Below are 21,546 nucleotides of genomic sequence, written 5' to 3' on the forward strand. Positions count from 1 at the left end.
TCCCTTGGCTTGGTAGAGTGGCCTAATAAAGTAAGTGTCCCGTAGGGTCCAGTGTACAGCTTCCCCATTTGCTTATGTATGGGCTGTGTATACCTTCCTGTTTTAGTTGAGCCTTGATTGCTGTTGGCATGTCAACGGGAGGGGTTTACCGCGGGGCCCATCAGCTGCAAGGACTGTCTGCAACCACCACGGAGGATCGGCTTTGCAGTACCCCACACCACGGAGCAGGATTTACTTCACTGGGGCCCTGGTGCCCATTGAGTCCACCCCTTGAGAGTGTCACTTTTGGAGGTGGGTGGCTCTGGAGCCACCCAGGAGTTACAGGCCAAATTTACATGCCACCTGTGTTCTGCCAGGGCCACCAGGTATGAGCTACAAAGTGATCTGCAGATGGCTGCTGCTCGTGCTGGGCTTGGAGATACCTACAAGTGCCAAACTGTGAACAATGGCTGGCTGCCACTTATGCTGGGCCTGGGACCATGTAGCAGGATGTATGGTACACACCGAGGCTTGTTTGATGGGTTTCAGAAAGTCTGAAGCCTGAGCCAAGACAGGTCATTTCTGTGAAAAAGCCTTTGGAAACAGCATGGGTGGGTTTCCAAGTTGGTGGGGTCGTGTGTCAAGGAATCAGCAGGGTGGGGCAAGTAGCGTTGGTCAGGTTGATGTCGACTCAGATTTAGTGTCTGCCTGCAGGCTTTGTGGGGAAGGCATAGGTAAGGAATGATGTCCTCTGCCAGCCCTTCTCTCTGGGAGAAAGCTGCCCATCCAGCTCTCTCCCTGAGGCCAGACAGTTTAATTTTTCCCCCTGTGTTTCTGGTGTCTTTTGAGCTGCTGCCCCAGTTGTAGAACTCAGAGGGCCTGAGTCCCTATAAGTCTGTGCACAGGCCCTTTAAGAGGAATTGTCGTGGAACTCCAGAAACCTCCATCGTACTCAGCGACAATCCCCACTGGTTTGTACAGCCAGAAGCTATGGGGAATTCTTCCCTTGTTGCTGGAACCCTGGACTGGGGAGCCTGGTGTGAAACTGGGACCCCTCGTCCTCAGGTGTTACCTCTGCAGCCTTGATATCCCTCCTGATTTTATCCACCACCCATGGGTGTGGAAACAGCTCATTCTACATCTCTGCCCCTCCTACCCATCTCATGAGGCTTCTTTTTTATATCCTTAGTTGTAGGCCTTCTGTTCAGCTAGATTTCAGGTGGTTCTGAATGATGGGCTCTGTTGTATTTTTGATGTGGTTGTAGAAGGATGTGAGTACTGCATTTACTTACTTGCACCCCCACCTTGATGGGAAGTTTTAGGGTTTTTTATATAAAGAGTTCATGTCATCTGCAAAAAGTGACAGTTTGACTTGTTATTCCTAGTTTGGGTGCCTCTTATTTCTTTCTTTTGTCTGATTGTTCTACCTAGGACTTCCAGTACTATGTTTGATAACAATGGTGAGACTGGGCATCCTAGTCTTTTTCCTGGCCTTAGAGAAAAGCTTTCAGTTTTTCACCACTGATTATATGTTAGCTGAGCATTTGTCATATGTAGCCTGTTAGGTTGAGGTATTTTCTTCTATACCCATTTTATTGAGTATTTTAATCATAAGTGAATGTTGTATCTTGTCAAATGCTTTTTCTCCATTTATTGATGTGAACATGTGGTTTTTACTCAACATTTTGTTAATGTGGTGTATTACGTTGATCAGTTTGCATATGTTGAACCATCTTTGTGCCCTTAGAATGAACTCCACTTCCTCATGATGCATAATCTTTTTACTGTATTGCTGTGTTTGATTTGCGAGTATTTAAAACATGGAAAATTATGGAAAAAATATTTTGAAACAAAAATCACATATGCTTCTACCACAGAGAAGTAATCACATTTAATGTTTTGGTATATTTCCTTCCAGTCTTTTAAAAATCAGGTTTTTTAAATTGAAATCATTCATATCATATTTTTCAACCTAATGTAAATACAAGAACTTTTCCATACCTTTAACCAGTCTTTAAAGTTATTTTAATAATTGCACATTTTTGTCAATTTTATTTAATTTTTTATGTTAAATGTTTGTTACTGCTTTTCTTTAATATTATAAATTATTTTAGTGAGTTGTACTGTTCATGAGTCTTTATCTATGTAAGTCTCTATCTGTTTCTGATCCTTTCCTTCTAGATTCCTAGGTGGGGAATTACCGAGTCAGAGATTATAAATGTTGTCGAGTTGTGTATGGCCAAGTTGTCATTTAAAAACACTGATCCAATTTAATTTCCATCAGTAGATGTAAGGTGGCTGGATATTAAGGAATACCCTTGTCAACATTCTAGGTATCATTATTGCATTGGAAAATCATTGTCAGTTTCATTTATGAAATACTGTATCTTAATCTATCAAATATTGTCAAATACTAAAATGATTGTTATTTTACATTATAGTTGAAAATAGATTTATTGGACTTTAGAAAAATCATACCTGAACTTTATCAATTTAAATTAGACTGTAATTTTATAGAAAAATGCCAACAATAGAATATTGTTGGAAACTTTTGGTCATTGTAATGCTCTGAGGATTCACCACCTTATTATTACTGTTGGAACAATGCAGCTAAAAGCAAGAGAACATACATACTAAGAAGATATTTTTCTACTATAGAAAAATAAGTGCTTTATTTTAATTAAATTTTAGAAATAGCAGTTATAGGATAGGAATTTAAGAGAACTGCTTAGTGTCTTATTAAGTTTATGCCTCTATTGTGTTTATAGATAGTATAAACTATTACCTAGTTTCTAGATCTCAATTTCATTATCTGTTAAATGAAAATTAAAAGGGTTTTCCAAGGCTCTTAAAATATAATACATAAAAAGTACTTAGCAGAGTGACTGGGAATTGGTTAATGCCAAATAAATGCTTGTTTTTATTTGGCAGATTTTGATAGGTTTATTTATTTAATAGATATTTACTTAGAGTGTGCCACATACTTTCTAGACACTGAGGAGAAAGCCATGAAACAAATTAAAATATTCCTGTTGGAAGTTAAATTGTAAATAGGGGCAAGAGGGGGATGATATTGTCTTGTAAAATAGAATAACCACAAATAAAGAGTTTTTAAATATGAATAACAAATGACTTCCTATGGATAGATGGCTTTATAAGTAAATTAGATAAAGAATGACTTTCGCCTTTTGAAGGATGAATGCCTTTGGACTGGTTTTCTGTTTAATTTTTATTTGTTTGAAAAGTGATTGTTACTACCTGCTTTTCTTTATTTGGCAAACTCAAGCTGCTAGAAAATAAAGCATCTGATTTTTACATTAATGCATGTTGGAATTAATGGTGCTATAATTATTTCTCTGAGAAAGGAAGAAGGAATTGCTTTCTTGAGAACTAAAGAGAATACCTGTACATTTAAAAATATATTAATAGAAAATACAGTTTTCTTTGCTTAACTAATAGCCAGGTGTTATAAAAGTGATCTTAAAATGAGAGAGAATTACAATACTTATTTTTAAGGTTAATATTTGTTTTTAAAATTGCTCATGAAATAGTTTTGAATCTCTAAATACTGCCCACCCTCCCACCACACCCCCCAAAAAAAGCTGCAAGAGAAAGTACTAGTTATCTATGGCTGTATAACAAGTTATCCCAAAACTTAGTACTTAAAACAACAAATATTTTTTATCTTTAATTTTCTCTGGGTTCTAAATCTGGGGACAATTTAGCTGTGTACCCTGGCTAAGAGTCTTTAACGTCAATCTGCAGCAATCAGGTATCAGTCAAGATGTTTACTTGGGCTACTGTCATCTCAAGGATTGACTAGGAAAAGATCTGCTTCCAAACTTACTTAAGTGTCAGAATTCAGTTCTTCATGCGCTGTTGAATTGAGGGCCTTAGTTCCTTGCTGTCTGTTGGCTGGAGGCCTCCCTCAGTTCTTGCTTCTGCATAGGGCCTCTTATAGTTAGGGCAACTGGCTTTCATCAGAGCACGTGGGAGGGCAAAAGAAGGTAAACAATATGGAAGCTAACATCTTTATGTAACCTAATCTCAGAAGTCACTTCCCATTATTTCTGTTGTATTCTGATCTTACAAGCAAATCAGCAGGTTCAGCCACACTTGAGGAAGTCACCTAGGGACATGACTAGCTGTCAGGAGTCAGGAATTATTGGAAGTCTACTTAGAAGGGGCCTACCACAGAGAGCAAAGCAAAATATCCATGGACAACATCTACAAAAAACTAAATGGAAAGATTCACATGAGTTCTAAATATAAGAGGCTGGGGACATATCACAGCTGTAAGACCTGAGCAGTCTGTGAGGGAGTAAACATACAGAAACAATGGATCATCTGATGGAATAGAAAATAGAAGAACCCTAAAATACTCTACAAACCAAAATACAAGTACTTACTAGAAAACATGGGACCAATCTGAGAAAACTAAGTGAAACTAGACAGGGTGCAAATGATATGAGGTGAAGTTGAAGGGGTTGGATCATCTGGATATTATGAACTCTTAAAACTGCATCCCCCTAGAACAAACCCACACTGAGAAGAAATTGCTTAAATAATGTCCAAAATGAGCAGTACAGAGACAATGGAGATAAAAAGAGGTGATTCAGATAAAAGTGAAGGAGGACGACCCAGGCAGGCGATCTCAGAAAACAAGCTGCTTTTTGAAGACTACTCAAAAACATGAAAACAAGCTTTGAGATGTTAGAAAAGCCCTGCTGAGCCATGTCTCCTAAAAATCAATGAAAGCAAATTCATTTAAAAATGAGTAACAGTAAATGATAGGAGAAAAATCCCAAAGTTTATTATAAAGAAAAAAGAGGATAAGAACTTAAAGACAATGAATATAAGTCAGGAAGATGAGTACACAGACAAAATTACAATCAATTTCAAAACAATCTGAAGTAAATTAAGAAAATGAAGTGATAAATGAAAGAAAAACAAATTTGAATTAAAAAACTCAAATTAGGTAATAGAACTCAAGAAAAAAGTATAAAATTTCAGAAATGAACACTAAGAAGAATTTCAGAAGTTAATAAACATCATGGGTAATATGTAAAGAGATGCAGAGTGAAAAAAGAAAAATAAATTTTACTCAAAAAGAACTGAAGAAAGATTAAAAATTCAAGAGAGAGCAACAAATATTAAAAACAAAAATAATCCACTGTATGGATAATGTAAGTCCCTGTAGAGGAAACCAAAGCAAGGAAACTGAACAGATACTAAAAACTACAATAAAAAAAAAAAAAAATTGAAACTGCCTATTGAAAGGTCATACTGTATACCTGAGAGTTTTGACCCAGAAAAAATGACACCTAACACAATGCTTGTAATATCAATGAACTTTAAGAGAAAAAAATTATTCGGGCACCAGATAAATAGACTGAATGACTTATAGAGGAAGGAAAATAAGGTTGTTATCAAAATTTTTAACAGCAATGCTTTATGCCAGAGGAAAATAGAGTAACTTATTTAAGATATTTAAGGAAAGAAAATGTGAGCCAAGGGGTGCTACGTGAATTTATATCCAGCAAAATGACTTTCATGTGTGAAAGCCATGAAAAATCTTTATTGATATATAAAAAACTCATGCAATATTGTTCCCATGAGCTATTCCATAAAGAATTTTACTAGAGAATAAGCTTCATACAATATCAGTAGCAAGGCATACAGATAAGGATTGGTGATAGCTTTGATTTTTTTTTCTCTTAAAGATTCCTAACTCATAGGCATCTTCATTGGCTCCAATTATTTCAAGTATTGTGCTATAAATGTTTAGGATTTTGTTTCATTTTTTAATATAGCAGCCTTGAATAGGAAGAGTAATAGGTCTTTGCATTTAGAGTATCTTACATATTGGTATAACTATGGTTCCTGTTAAGAATGGACATACTACTTTGCGATATAGAGCAGACATTTTCAGTCCTGGGACTTCTGACATTTTGAGGCTGGAAAATTATTTGTTGTGAGAGCTGTCCTGTACATTGTAGGATATGTCGCTGCATCCCTGGTGTCTACCGACTAGGGGCCCATAAGCTCCCCATCTCTGTGTGACAGTCAGAAATTGCCAGATACAGCTTAGACGGCAGATCAGCCCTTAGTAAACCACTGCTATAGCGGAGTTTTGATTAGTGCTACACAGAACTTTTTAGTACACCGTGCACTTGATTGACCATGAAGATCCACCTGCTAATTGTAATGGAGAAAAGACCTAATGAAAGAAATTAGTCAGCCAGGATAATGCCATTATAGATTGGATTGTTATATATTTCATAAACTTTGCTTTTGAATTGGGAGATTTTATATATACTTATATATTATATATATTTGTATTATGTATCTGTGTATAATCTATAAGTGATTATCAGCCTATAAGTAATTATGCATTTATTGCATTAATCTTGAAATTAAGTTACATGCAGTATGCTAGTTTCAGAGAAAGCAAAATGTCAGTGTAGAATATAACAAAAATTTGATTAAACATACATTTTTGTCCCATTTTCATATTTAATCCTAAATGTTAAATTTGCCAAATTATTTTCAGTAGTTTCCATGTTAACCTATATATTTTCATCATATCAAAACTTAAAAAAAAAGTCTTCTTGATTATACCTTGTACTACTTCCTTGGAAGGACTTGTTGGTATATAGGAAAGGTACCTTTTAAGGTTTATCTACTTGTAAGAAAATCACTCATGTGTAAATGCTTACTTATGGGAAGGTATGTACATTACAATAGAAAGGCATAACACTGAAATAAAGGGATACAAAATTTAGAGGTGAGTATTGTCCAACCCCTGGATGTCTGCATGGCATTTCCTAGAGCTTTTATACCTGAATACCAAATCATTTGATGAGGCCTCATTGACTTCCTAATGAACACACATTAAATAATAAAGTTCACATAGTTGAAGTTTGCTTTACCTGATTTTTCCTTGGGAATATTTTCCATTTAAGGATAACTCTCAGTTCTCAAATTCTATCAAAATTGACTGTTTTACTTAATAAAACTAACCGTTACAGTGTAAAATATTCATTAGATTTTGGAAAAAGTTTAGATTATCAACAATCGCTATTTGTGCTACCCTTCCAAATATACTACAAGATTATCACAAGTTTAAGGGATATAATTTCAGACGAGATAAGGTACCTTGACTTCAGCTGTTGTAAGCCAGTTTTCTTATAAGTTCTTTTATACTTTGGCTTGGTTCGAAGGGCTTCACCATAATTCTGGTTTTCAGACTTATAAAAATAGAGGTGATCTCTGCTGATTTAATCCCAGTCTGCCAAGGTTGCGTGTTTGATCCCTGGTCAGGGCACATACAACAGTCAATGATTGAAAGCCTGGATAAGTGTGGGGGAAAGTCAATGTTTCTCCTCTCACTCTCCCTCCCTCTATCTAAATGAATATATTAAAAATATATATACGATTAATCTCTTTCAGGCCTTGAATTTCCCAGGGCAGCATTTCACAAACTGCCCCGTAAGATGTAAATTGGTTTGGGGGTGAGGACTTTAATAACTTTAATGAGGATCTGTGAATCTGAGAAAAGCTGTATATTGTATCCTACTTAGAAATTCACTATGCACCTTAACATACTGTATTCTTAGCTAAAGAATACTGTTTAACACAGTATTTCTCAAAGTTAATTGATCAGGAATCATTTCTGTGGAGTATCTATTAAGACATTAAAGAGCAAATATTTTGTGTACGAGTTTTGGAAGCACTGCCTCTCTCAGCAACTGTTAAATGACCAGTTGGGGGTGGTGGTGTAAAACATGTTAACATAGGAGGTGTGGAGCATTAAGTATTTGAGGATGGAAGGGTGCCAGTAAGTTTTTTAAAAGGGAGGAAGTAGGTTTATAAAGATACCTAACTATAAATTACAATTATGGAATTAAAAGAGTTTGGCATATGCTACATTAGCTCTGTTATAAAGGACATGGCTTGCCGTGTGGTACAGAAGAAAGTCAGCATTAGCAAATGTTTTTATAAAACAGTTTAAATACTGAATTGATTAGGTTATTAATATCAGCCTTATTTGCCATTTTGTAGGGCATTTAAGTGTTATCCATTCTATACATTTATTTTTGTACATACTTGTGTCATTGATTTTGTTTACAATTGTACTATTTTTTATCCATTTAGAAGTGAATCACATAGGAATGAAAAGTTGTTTAAACTTCTTTAGACAGCTAATTTGCACACAAGTGTTACTTAATCTTACACTCTGTTATCAGCAATTTCATTCCTTTTTCAGGTGGGGAAAATGTGGCTTTAAAATGTTGTAACTTGCCTAATACCATATGACTGGAGCCTTGATTTTTCCATTATAATAAATTACTTAATTATGAGTAAACAACTAACATTTGTAATAGACATAAAAACGAAAACGTTGTTATAACCAGAGTATTTACAATAAGAACAGTTCAGCACTGGTTCTTTTGGAAGAAAAGTCTCATCAGCTTCAGAGACATCTTACATTCCTTAGAAAACCAACAATAGTTTCATTAAGAGTTCCTTAATATTGAGTTAGTCAAAAAGTTAATTTTTTTTTTCTGTAGAGTTGTTCTAATAACACTAGTTGTGTTTAATATCATTTGAAACAGTTTTGTTATATTGTGACAGCTGTCATATCAGCGTGCATTTTACACATTATCAAAATTGGTGAATTTTTATGTAGCCATTTTAATATTGAAGACGGAAGCAAATAAGCAACATTTTCGGCATATTGTGCTTTGTATTCTTTCAAGAAAGGAAAAACAACTAAACAGAAAAAGCTGTGTGCACCCTATGGAGAAGGTGCTGTGACTGATCAAATGTGTCAAAAGTGGTTTGCAAAGTTTTGTGCTGGAGATTTCTCACTGGATGATGCTCCATGGTCAGGCAGGCCAGTTGAAGTTGATAGCAATCAAATTGAGACATTGAGAGCAATCAACTATACCATGTAGGAGATAGCTGACATACTCAAAATATCCAAATCAATAAAGTTACTGATGAAAATGAAAACTGTGTCTTATTTTACCAAAAAAAAAAAAAAAAAATCATACAGAGTTTTTGACCAGCCCCATATTTGTTTATGTAATAAAAAAGAATACCTTTTGAGTTATTCTATGCAATCCATACATATTGTCTAGAATGATTAGATGTCATTAACAGCATTCATGAGAATCAAGCATTGCCTACAGATAAATCACTGATGGATGTTTTAATTATTAGAATTCTCTTTCTGGTAGTAACTGGAAAGAAGATTGTATTGATTCATGCCATATCTGGCATCTTATAAAAATTTATTTCTATCACAGTACTGCTATTGGACAAATACCAAAATTCATGGTTTTATTTAGTTCTTCTTTTAAAGAGGTCTTTTACTATGTTATCAGGAATAATCAACTAACTTTAGAACCTCCAAAAAGTTTTAGAAGAAGATGTATAGAGGAAACTCATTGATATTTTTTATTGGGAACTTCTTTTTCTCCCTTAGAGTATGGCTATTTATAATAGTCATGTAATGAATGTTTCAAGGAAATTCTTTTTATTTTGTATTTCCAAACTGAAGGTTTCCAAACTGAAGCATCTGATTCTTTTATTTTTTTTTTTTTAGCAGCGATAGAAGGAATTCTGAAAAAAAATATTATTTAAAGCATGTATTAATCTGTGCTGTTTAAGAACTTTTTTATGGAAAGTAAATTAAAACATAAAGTCAGTCTTTTATTAGAGTCCAGATTGATAGTGACCCTAATGTAAAGCAGTTCCTTCATAAGAAAGGATTATGTATTTTTATCTAAGTGACTTTTTCATCCTACAAATTTAATCAGAGCAACACACATCAAAAATGTAACTATTCTGTTTGCTTGTCCTCTATCAATTCTGCTGATCTGATAAGCAAGTCTGATAACCTGTTATTCACTCATTTGACATTTATTAAATGCTTACTACAAAGTTTAACCCTGGCTGGTTTGGCTCAGTGGATTGAGGGTCGGCCTGCGAGCTAAGTGTCGCTGGTTCGATCTTCCAGTCAGGGTACATCAGAGAAGGAAAACTCTGATTCCAAAAAACCTCCGCTGCCTTGCGGCATACCTCTTCAGGGGAAAGGCTAAGGGAGTAAACCCCGACAGAAAATCCGGAGCCGGAGTCCCTAAGGCGGTTTGACGTTGTAGTCAACACCAGCAACTCCTGCGGCGCACCTGAAGCCAAGCTGTATTGACTCCGTCTTTCCCTTGGATCCTTCAGCTGCGAAGAGAGGGGGGGTCTGCTGCATGGGCAACAGCAGACCCTCCATATCGCCCTGCCCAGGCTCTGTAGCTTCAGCTTCACTGGAGAGGACACTCCAGCGTCATCACAAGATGTCGATTCAACACGGGAGGAGACAGATACCGTGTCACTCCCGAGTCAGACTGCACAACCATTCTCGGCGGTGCAGATAGACTCTTAAGAAGCTACACCATCGTCTCTCGAGACGGACGGCTGCCGACGACTACAAAGTTTAAAATAGTGGATAAGTTACAGGTTTAATAAGTGAGCAACCAGGATTCAAATCCTGGTTCCAAAACTCACTACCTTAAATTTCCATTTCCTCATCTGTAAAATACTTCACATGTGACTATTTTATAAGCCAAGTAGAACACTATCCTCCTTTTTCAGATGCTTTCCCTGGGAATAGTGGTGTAAAGTTAATTTTTTAGATGGAGTTGTAGGTAGACACACTTGGCCTCCTCATGCAGTCATTGAAAGAATTACAACTAGAACTTAAAATAACTAACTCCCAGAACCATCAGAAAATCAAGCTGTATGAAAGTCTGACTGACAACTAAAGATTTAAAGAAGCCACATTCATCCAGACAGGTAGGAGGGATAGAGTTGCGGAGACAGGCCGAGAGGCATGGAGATATAGTATGGTATGGAGAGGTGGTGGCAGGGGCAGTGGAATAGACAGTTACACATTCACGTGTGGTGGACAGAAATCAGGAGGGATACCTTGGGAACAAGTGATCCCAGCCCCAGGCCAAACCACACAGCCCAGGGTTCCAGTGCCAGGGAAGATAAATCCCCATAACTTCTAGCTGTAGAAACAAGTGTTGGTTGGGGTGGTGGAGAAAACTGCTGGATCCTCAGGGCACTCTGCTGAAAGACCCTATGCAGACTTAGAACGTACACACGCTAGTGTTCACCACCAGGGCAACAGCTGGAAGGGCACCAGTCACATTCAAGAAGTGGATTAAGTGACCGAAAACAGAGTGAGTGCCAGGCAAACCTTCATAAACTAGGCAGTGGCATTGTACCCTCTCTGAGTCCTCCCCCCACCCAGAGCCAAAAAGCATTGAAGCTGGTTGCCCTGCCCTGGCAATTACCTAACACTCTGCCCACACAATTTACAGGTGCCTTTTCTATAGTCCTCATTTAAAAAAAAAAAAATTCATGTATCTTTTTTTCTGTTCTGGTTGAATGTTTAATTCTTCCTTATGTTTTAAATCATTGATTTGAATCCTGGCTTCCTTCTGTTTACTGCTGGTTCCCTGTAGATTTTTATTTATATCACTTAATGTAACCTTCATTTCTTCCTTTATATCATGGCCATACTAAATGAGTTCTTTAAGCATTCTGATCACCAGTATTTTGAACTCTACATCTGATAGGTTGTCTGTCTCCATTTCATTTAGTTCTTTTTCTGGGGGTTGGTTTTGTTCTTACATATGGGCTATATTTCCTTGTCTTCTCAATTTGGCAGCCTCCCTGTGTTTGTTTCTGTGTGTTAGGTAGAGCTGCTTTGATGCCCTATAAAAGGCACATGTAAATTGTGTGGGGCAGAGCCTTTGGTAATCTCCAGGGCAGGGCAACCCACTTCACCACTTTGTGGCTCTATGTGTGGGGAAGGCTTGGAGAGGGGACTGTGCCACTGTCTGACTTCTAAGAGTTTGCTCAGCACTCACCCCATTTCAGGTCACTTCACCCACTTCCCGTGTGCGACTGGCACCCTTTCTGGTGTTGCCCTGGTGATGAATCCCAGAGTGGATGAGTTTGTGTACATTTTCAGATCATGCAGGCCGTTTAAGCAGAGTTTTCTGAAGATTTGGCAGTTTCTTCTACTGCCCCAATCCCCACTGGTGTTTTCAGCTAGAAGTTATGGGGATTTATCTTCCTGGGGCTGAAACCCTGGGCTGTATGGTCTGGCCTGGGGCTAGGATTGCTCACTCCCAAGGTATCCCTCCCAAATTTTTATCCACCACACATAAATATGGGACCCCTGTGCCCATTCCACCACCACTGCTGCCTCTCAGCACTACACTGCATCACCTAGCCTCTCCACCCCATGTCCATTCTCCACCCCTCCTACCTATCTGGATGAATGTGGCTTCTTTAAATCCTTGGTTGTTGGGCTTCTATACAAGTCAATTTTCTGACAGTTCTGGGTGTTACTTGTTTTGAGATTTAGTGTAATTATTTTTGTGTTTGCATGAGGAGGCGAAACATCTCTACCTGTGCTTTCATCTTGACCAGAAGTTTTGACTCTAAAGAGAGAATCTTAAGAGCAGCAAGAGAAAAGCAAAGCATTACTTACAAAGAGTAGCCATAAGACTATCAGCTGATTTTTTAAAAGAAACTTTGCAGGCAAAAAGGGACTGGCAAGAAGTGTTCAAACTGATGAAAAGCAAGGAACTAAAACCTTGATTTCTCTATCCAGCAAAGCTATCATTTAGAATGGAAGGGCAGGTTAAGTTTTCCCAGACAAGGTAAAGCTAAAGGAGCTCATCACCATCAAGCTATTATAACAGGAAATGTTAAAGGGACTTATGTAAGAAAAAGATCAAAACTATGAACATTATAATGGCAACAAATTCACAACCTTCAACAACTGAATCTAAAAAAACAAACTAAGCAAACATCCAGAACAGAAACAGCATCATATATATGGAGATCATTTGGAGGGTTATCAGTGGAGAGAGAGAAGAGGGAGAAATGGGGAAATGGTGCAGGGATTAAGAATCATAATTGGTAGGTATAAAATAGACAGGGGGATGTTAAGAATAGTAAAGGAAAGGGAGAAACCAAAGAACTTACATGCACGACTCATGGACATGAACTCAGGGTGGGGATTGCTAAAGGGAAGGGGTGTCCCGGGGGTAGGGGAGCAAAGGGGGAAAAATTGGGACAACTGTAATAGCATAATCAATAAAGTATATATTTAAAATATTTTTTATTTGCCTACTGGAAAGGCTGATCCATTTTCAATCACAATGTAAGTTAGGACATGGACTCTTAGGCTGGTTCTTCTAGTTTATAGCACTTTCACTGGGCCAGTAATTCTTTATCTTTTGTTATTGACTTCTACTATAATTTTATTGTCAAAAGGTGAGGTCCATGTGATCCTAGTTCTGATATTTGAAGGGACTGTCTTTATGATCTATTATATGGTCAATTTTTGTAAATATTCTCCATGTGCTTGAGAAGAATGTATATTTTCTAATTTAAATATGTCTGTTAGATTAAGCTTAATAATCATTTTAGTCTTCCTGAATCATCAATAAATAAAAGAGAGGTGCTAAAATCTCCCACAACAGTGGTGGATTTGTAAATTTCTCTGTGTGTATATTTGTAAGTGCTAATACCTATTGCTTTAAATATTTTGTAGTTATTTTGTAATGCATACAAGAACTATCGTATCTTTCTGGTAAACTGAAACTTTTTTCATTATATAGGAACCCCCTTTAAATCAAATAATATTGTTTGTTTTAGGCCTATTTTGTCTCATTGATATAGCAACTACAATTTATGTGATTAGAATATATAACTGCTATAACTTTTGAACATTTCTCTGTACTTAAGAATTAGCTATCTTATAAATAACATCATATTTCTCTCTCCTTTTTTTTTTTACCCCCAATCTTATTATTTGGCTGTAAACTCTTGAGTTCATTAATAATCATTTTTTATTGTTTGTGATTGCTGGTATATTTGGACTTGTTTTAGCTATCTTTCTTTAAATTGTTCATTTTTCCTGCTTTAGAACATGGCTTTTTAAAAAATACTTTAATATTTGTTTCGGTTAATTTTTTTTTCTATCATTTATAAATGATAGAAATGGTGTACTCTTATTACTGTTCTTTTTAGAGGCTTCCATGGAAATGTTGCCATATATATTAACAGTCTTAAGTTATAACTTCATCTGCTGTTGAACAATAAAAGGACTGCACACTTTCATTCTCCTAATCTGCTTCCACGTCTCTGATGATAGCTTCTTTTTTATGGATCTTGATGCTGTTATTTTTGGACAGTTCTCTTTTTTAAAAGGACATTATAATTATCTTCATTATTTTATTTGAACAACGTGGAGTTTGGCAGAAATATTTAAACATTTGAACAAACATTTATCAAACATTTTACAAACAAGTACACAAAGCATAAGTGTACAACTTAGTGAATTATTATCAGGTATAACCATTACCCAGGTGTTCCCATTTATATGAATATTTATGTGAACATTTGAATGTTTTTTATATTTACTTGCAGTTTTATGAATTTATTTGTTTACCATTTATTGGCCCTCTAAGACCTTCCTCCTGGTATTGTTTTCTTATGGAAGTGGATCCTTTAGCATTTCCTTTAGTGTAGGTCTTTTGTGATAAACTTTTTTTGCTCATCTGAAAATTTTTCTTTTAATTCACGTTCTTGAAAGATAGTTTTGCTGAGGACATGATTTTCTATGACATGTTTTGTTTTCTAATAGAATTTTTATGACATTATTCCACATCTTCTACCTTAAGTTATTGGTGATGAGTCAGCTTCAGTCTAATTGTCATTCCTTTGTTGGTGATCTGCATTTTCTCTTTGGCTGCTTTTAAGAGTTTTCTCTTTGTCTTTGTGGGGCTTTATTACAACTACTTGGTGTGCATTTCTTATTTCTTTTTTGTGTGTTTTGTTTTGTTTTTATCCTGCTGGATATGTTTTCTTTTTGTATCATTTGGTGTTTTGTCAGCTCTGGAAAACTTACAGCCATTACCTTTTCAAATTACTCTTTGCCGTATTATGTGTTACATCCTCTGAGGACCTGATGGCATCTATATAGTATGTATTAGACACTATTATATCTGTTTTGTCACTTGCTCAGTTTTTTGACTTGACATTTTTTTCTTTTAAGTGTTTTCTACATTTTTATTTTGTATTTTATGTCTGGTGAATTGGTTATTGTTTATGTTGTTGAATATTCACGGTGCTTTGTCTTTATGTATGTTTGGTGATCTTTGCTTATGACATCATCATCATTATTTTGCTATTCAGAAAACCTGGGTGCCCAAACTGAGGCATTGTCTTGGAAAAAGGTTTGTGTTGGCTTACTACTAAGCTAGAACTACTTCAGCTATCTTTCAGAGTTCCTAGATTAATATTGGGAGTTCTTAAGACACCGTAACTTACCTCAATAGTAAAAATCGTGGTGTTTCAGCCTTGAAGTAATTCTTAGACATTTCAAGATATCAAATGTATCACATAAGATATATACTTGAACAAACAGTGTGTAAAACCACAGAAATGATTTTTACAGATAAGAGTATCATGAAATTTAAATAATTGTTCACTATTTCAAAACCTTCTGTATTTTCCCTTGACAGCTAGATTACATTTAGGTATAGAAAAGCAAATTCTTTTATTCATTACTATTTTATTAAAACAATTCTGGCATGATGTCTACTGAGTGGTCACAGTTGATCAGATTTAATACTATTTTCACGATTATTTTCAACAGTACCTGAAAAAATCAAGAAAGCCCGTTGTTCAGTCACTGTAGAAAAAGTTTTAGTTTCTCAAAAAGTTAAACATAGAATTACCCAATGACCCAGCAGTCCCACTGTTAGGTGGTACCCACAAGAATTGAAAACAAGGATTCAAATATTGTGTTCATGAATGTGCATAGCAGCTCTATTCACAACAGGCAAGAGGTGGAAAAAATAACCCAAATACATATCAGCTGATGATTAGATACACACAATGTAGTATAATCTTACAGTGAGATATTATTTGACCATAAAATGAAATGTGCTGATATAATAACATGCTACAACATGGATTAGTCTTGAAAACATTATGCTACAATGAAAGGAGCCAGACACAAATGGTCATACATTGTATGATTCAAGTTATATTAAGTATCCAGAAGAGGCAAATCTATAGACATAGAAAGCAGATCAGTGGTTGCCGGGGGCAAGGGTAAAGGGGTAATTGTGACTACTTAATGGGTGCAGGGTTTCCTTTTGTGGTAATAACATTTTGGAACTAGATAGAGGCAGTAGTGAATAATGTTGGCAGTGTTCTAAATATCACTGCATTGTACATTTAAAATGGTTAATTTTACGTTATATGAATTTTACCTTAATAATTCTTAAAAGGCATATATTGTTAGCTTATACTTGATCCTATGAAAGAAAGTAGATTGTAGAATTGTAGCCATGTGTAGCCTCCTTGATAAACTTGAGGATAATGTTACATTAAAACTGCTTTCAGCTTACTAAACAAACTAAATAAATAAGTAAATGTTCAACGATAAATAGAATTAAAATTTGTTAAGTATTTCTCTTCCATATACAGTTCTTTGTGTATTCCGAGTTGATTCATACCTTGGGTATCAATGTGAAGTATCTACAGATACGCATTTGGGATAGCAGTTGCTCTTCCAAATCATGTCACAGATACTGTATGACACTGCATTGTCATTTGATAGATTTTTGCCCATCTTCTGCCTTTTCTCCATTCATAATATCTCAGGAGGTTTATGCTTAGTTTATAAGCTTCTTGGCAAGAGAGTAATTTGTGCTTGTTTCTCTGATGAGTATAACTTAAAAGGTTGCTTCTTTAATCTTAGTTTCTCTTCAGTTTTTTGAACAAAATTTACTAGTTTCCATGTGTAAAGAATTTGGGTAAGGAGTTGTTTTGGTGAAATACAGCTGGTTTATCAAAGAGGCTGCTATTTTGTTTGAAAGTGACTGAAGGCTTTAGTAGCCTTATATCATTACTGTTTGTTAAAGTCTTATTATTGACTACACAGTGAGCTCAGGGGGCATATGGAGAGTCGGTTAAATATAATCTAACACGTAAAACTGATTTTGTACCTTCTGTTTTGCACTTTTTATTTTTTGATGTGTGTGAAATTATTACACAGATTTGTTAGTCTCAAAGGTATTCATATTCTATAAATGGAGTCATTCCCTATCGACATTAATTAATCTGTGTGGTGGTGGTTGGTACTGTTTCAGAAACATTTTTATCCTTTATTTTTTAGATGGCCATTTAATTTTGTGAATTGGTGTTCTGGTGAAACAATAGGAACAATTAAAAATACAAAATTAACCAAGTAAATATTTAAGATGAACTGAATGTTAGTCCTTGTAACATGTTCAATCTTTAAGAACTAGAATACAATTACTGTGGAAATAGTAATTTTACATTTCAAATTTGTGATATATATGTACAAATCTGCTTTTCCTTCTCAAACCTCTAAAGATTTGCAGATCACTTGATAAATTCTAGGGACTGACAGTGATTTATCCTGAGCACTCCAGTGCCTTAATTCATTGTTTTCCAACTTCAGTCATTCACATACCATTTTGACAATATTTTTTATATTTCATATTTTACAGTTAGGGTTAGATTTGGATTGAAATAACAGAGATCTCCAACACCAGAGTGACTTAAGTTTATCTTGCCATCACTTAAAAGTCTGGAAGTAGGTGAAAAAGGTCTAGTATAGTAGTTAACCAGAGTACTTAGGGATCCAGGTTCCTTTTATCTCATTATTCTGCCAGGCATAGCCTCCATTGCCAAGGTCACCTTACAAACCTAGATTGCTTCTTTAGTTTCAGCCATCGTCTGTATGCTAGTCAGCAGGAAGAAGAAGGCTGAGGGTAAATGCCAGCTGTCTTAAGGAAGGTTCTTGGAAACTGCCATAAGTAACTTTGTATAGACCTTAAATTGTTCAGAATTTAGGCACATATGAGAAGCCTGTGAAATGTCTTTTTTCTCATGGCATGTGCCCAATGAAAATTTGAGGGTTTTGTTCCTGTGGAATATTTGTATCTGCTTTATTATATCATTTCTACTCTTATTTCCTTAATATTTTTCTTTATGTTAGATCCCTTATTACTTAAATAACTGCATTTAAAAGGTAAACAGTACATTCTCATATTAAATATATAGTAAAACCTACCAGAAAAAGAACTTTATAATTCAGTAGAGTAAAAAGGCAAGTGAGTCCATTCTTTGTTAAAAAGAGAAATTAGTTAGAAAAGTACCAAAGAAATACTAGCATCAAACTACGTTTTTCTTTTTTTTTTTCTGAACAGGTTTTTATTATACAGAGGGGATGGGGCTCAGTCCTTCTTGGCTGCAAGCCCCTCTCTTCTCTTGGCACGGATGTGTGTCCCCACCCTTTTCTTGATGAATTTCAGGGTCCTCTTGTCCATAGAGACCTTGAGCAGCTCCATAGCTCTCTGTTCATAGGGGGCAAAGCCACACACCTCTCAGATCATATGCCACATGAACTTGGCGCACTTGGTGAGGCGCCCATGGTGGCAAGCTGTGCCTTGGCTTGCTCACATTCTCTGTCACCTTGTGACCCTTGTTGAGGCCCATGGCCACAGGGTAGAGGAGAGCCATAGCTGCTGCAGCGGAAGTGGGATTTTGTTTTTGATAGATAAATTAAAAGTAAAGATAAATGTTATCACCAAGAGTCAGTGCTAATTTTTTTGCCACTACCTTCTGTCATCCCCAGATCATTTTGTGAAATGCTGCCCTAGTGCATGTGCGTACAGGTGCATAAGTATGTGTGTATGTGTGTCTATAAAGCTGTGTATCCAGTAATATAGATAAACAATTTTACTGTTTAAAGTTCCTTTAGAATGAAACAACTTAAATATATTTGTAAAATTGCTTTATAGTTTAAACATTTATAAACAAATTGTTTAGACTTATTGAAAGGCAGTTTATATTATGCTGATAACTATTTTCTCAATCTTTGTAAACTTTCATTTAAAAATGAAAATATTGAGATTTTTGTATGCTACAATGTATATTTTATTTTATTGCTGGGCATTTTTGCTAGCTATCTTGCTGGTTGCTCTTAAGGGAGAAAAAAATAATTATGTTTGTGATCGGGTTGTAGAAGAACATTGCCATTATGTTTCTATACCTAATATTATCTGTATTTTTATCATTTTGTATCTTGACTTTAAAAGCTTAAGATAGAATACCAGGAGTATGAGGCAATCAAAATATACTGGGAAGTGTGGACTATCATAATAATTACAGAATCACTATCTTTATTTAAAATAGAACTGGATTAACATTACCTGGTCAACCTCAAAGAAAGTATAAAGCAAATGAAATTCAGTACTTTGTTTCTATTCTGTGTATTATTGTTAGGCAATGGATTACATGATATGACAATATTCTGGTTATAGAAGTATTTATGGATTTCTCTATAGTATTTATATTCAATGGAGAATAAAAATCCCAGAATTTCTCACTATATTTATCTTTTGTTGGTGGTAGCTTAAATTTAGATCCCCTGGAGCCTCATACATGTTGTAATTTGGGGAGAACTAAAATGTTATCAGGGCAGAATCTAAAAGGGATCAGAGTTTGGATAATAGACCATATGAGGAAAAACGAGAGAAATGGAGATTTTAAAATCTAGAAAGTAAACTTAAAACATGATTTGTGTACTCAACAAGAATGTACTGACTGCTAGTTGTGTGTTTAGAATGTTACTGCCATCTCCTGTTGTTACTGTAGAGCAGCGATTTTCAGCCTTTTTCATCTCACGGTATACATAAACTGATCACTAAAATTCTGTGGCACACCAAAAAAATATGTTATATATAACTTGACAAAAATAAGTATTATAATTTTGATTCGTCGACAGTGGATGACTATTGTGCCGGCTGTTGTCTTTTTTAAATTTTATTTGACAGTCTAAGGGAAAAGAGGTCAGTGCTCCTGATTAAATAGTCAAGTATTGCATGTTTTAAAAATTCTGGTGGCATACCAGTTTGAAAATCGCTGCATAAGAGTATCAGTAGGATGTAAACTTTAGTGGAAATGATATAGAAAGGAAAAATTGCTGACTGGATGAATTCAGTTTAGCTGAGTTAACATTTTCCTTTACTCTGACCAACCACTATATTTGTTTCAAAGCAATGAATAAAACAGATTGCAGAAGAGATTGAATCAAGATACAGCCATAACTTGGTACTTGTTGGCTTCAGAACTCGTCAAATCCTATATTTGTCACATCTTGACAAGAAAAAAATGTTTCAGTATTCGAGTCTTGCTCAGGACTCATCGCACTTGGTAGAACTTGTATGAGTCACACCTCCGACTTGCAAGGGAAAACACTTCATCCTTCAGCACTCCTCACGAGTTCCAGAACAAATTAGCGATGAGTACCAAGGTACCACTGTAATTGCTTCTGCCTTTTTTCTGTCTTATGATTCCGTAACTTTGTTTGATTGTTGTATTTACATTTTTTTGTGTCATATCCATTCACCTTGTCATGTTCTTTTAGTTTGAAAAAAAGTTGGAATTTTGATTTGAATTAAATTTGGGGTTTAATCTCAAAAATTCTTCTCTTTCCCCTAATTTTCATACTGGTGAACATAAGATAATACTATTATATAATTCATCTCTGCTATTCAGAGTAATATGACTGGCAAGAGTTGGCAGAAATTTATAAATAAATAGAAATTTATAAATAAAATTATTATTTAATCTGAAAAGTTAGTTTCTGGTTATCAGATAACATTTTATTTTTGAATGATATATTGGAAGTCAAATTTTAAATTTGCATTCATTTTCTTAAAGCACAGTGAAAATTTAACTTTGTTATTTCAACTTTTCATTGTTTCTGGTAAGTGATTGAATGTCTTTCTTATCACGCTACTTTGAATAAAATCTCCTATTTTTCTTCTGACTGCCTTTACTGATTGTTTTTCTTTTTTTTTTGTCTTTGGTTTTCAAGAATCATACATGTGATAATCCAGTATGGATTTTTAAAAAATACTCTCTATGTTTAATAATCCCAATAATTGGATCGCCATTGGAGTGTCTTTTCTTTTTGTTCTTGTATGTGTTGCTTCCTGATTTTTCTGGTTGTCTCTTGATTGTATGCTAGATTGTACTTGAAAACTATTTACAGACATAATTTGAGACCTGGAATTATATTGTCTTTCTTCAGAGTTTATTTTGAACAGTTTGCTTGTGAAAGGAATCGGGAGCATTAGCAGTCTAGGATCACTTTAATCCAATTTCAGAGAATAGAATTTTCTGAGCTCCTTAGATGACTCCAAATCAGTCAGCAGTCTCTGTGGGGCTCTTTTACATCTTGTTCACCTTACTACTGCAGTGACAATTTTCAGAGTCACAGTCAAAAACGGTTGTTTTTGTTTCTTTCTTGCTAGGCTTTCCAGGCTGTCAAATATACTTCTCAGTCTCCATCACCTTTTCTACTATTTCCTCAGAGCAAACATGACTCTACATGCTAAATTTCCCTTTATGGATTTCTGTCTTCTCTCT

General features: G+C 35.4%; 1 protein-coding gene and 1 pseudogene across 1 annotated transcript in view; one reads left to right on the forward strand and one right to left on the reverse strand.

Moving 5' to 3' along the window:
- Positions 1 to 21,546, forward strand: part of ARID2 (AT-rich interaction domain 2) — a 158,866-nt gene that overhangs the window by 42,578 nt on the left and 94,742 nt on the right. The gene's annotated exons all lie outside the window — the stretch shown is intronic.
- On the reverse strand, positions 18,345 to 18,606 carry LOC150011638 (large ribosomal subunit protein eL36 pseudogene; annotated as a pseudogene).

The sequence above is a fragment of the Furipterus horrens genome, unplaced genomic scaffold (assembly GCF_987537825.1).
Source record: "Furipterus horrens unplaced genomic scaffold, mFurHor1.1.pri manual_scaffold_4, whole genome shotgun sequence".
Lineage (NCBI taxonomy): Eukaryota > Metazoa > Chordata > Mammalia > Chiroptera > Furipteridae > Furipterus > Furipterus horrens.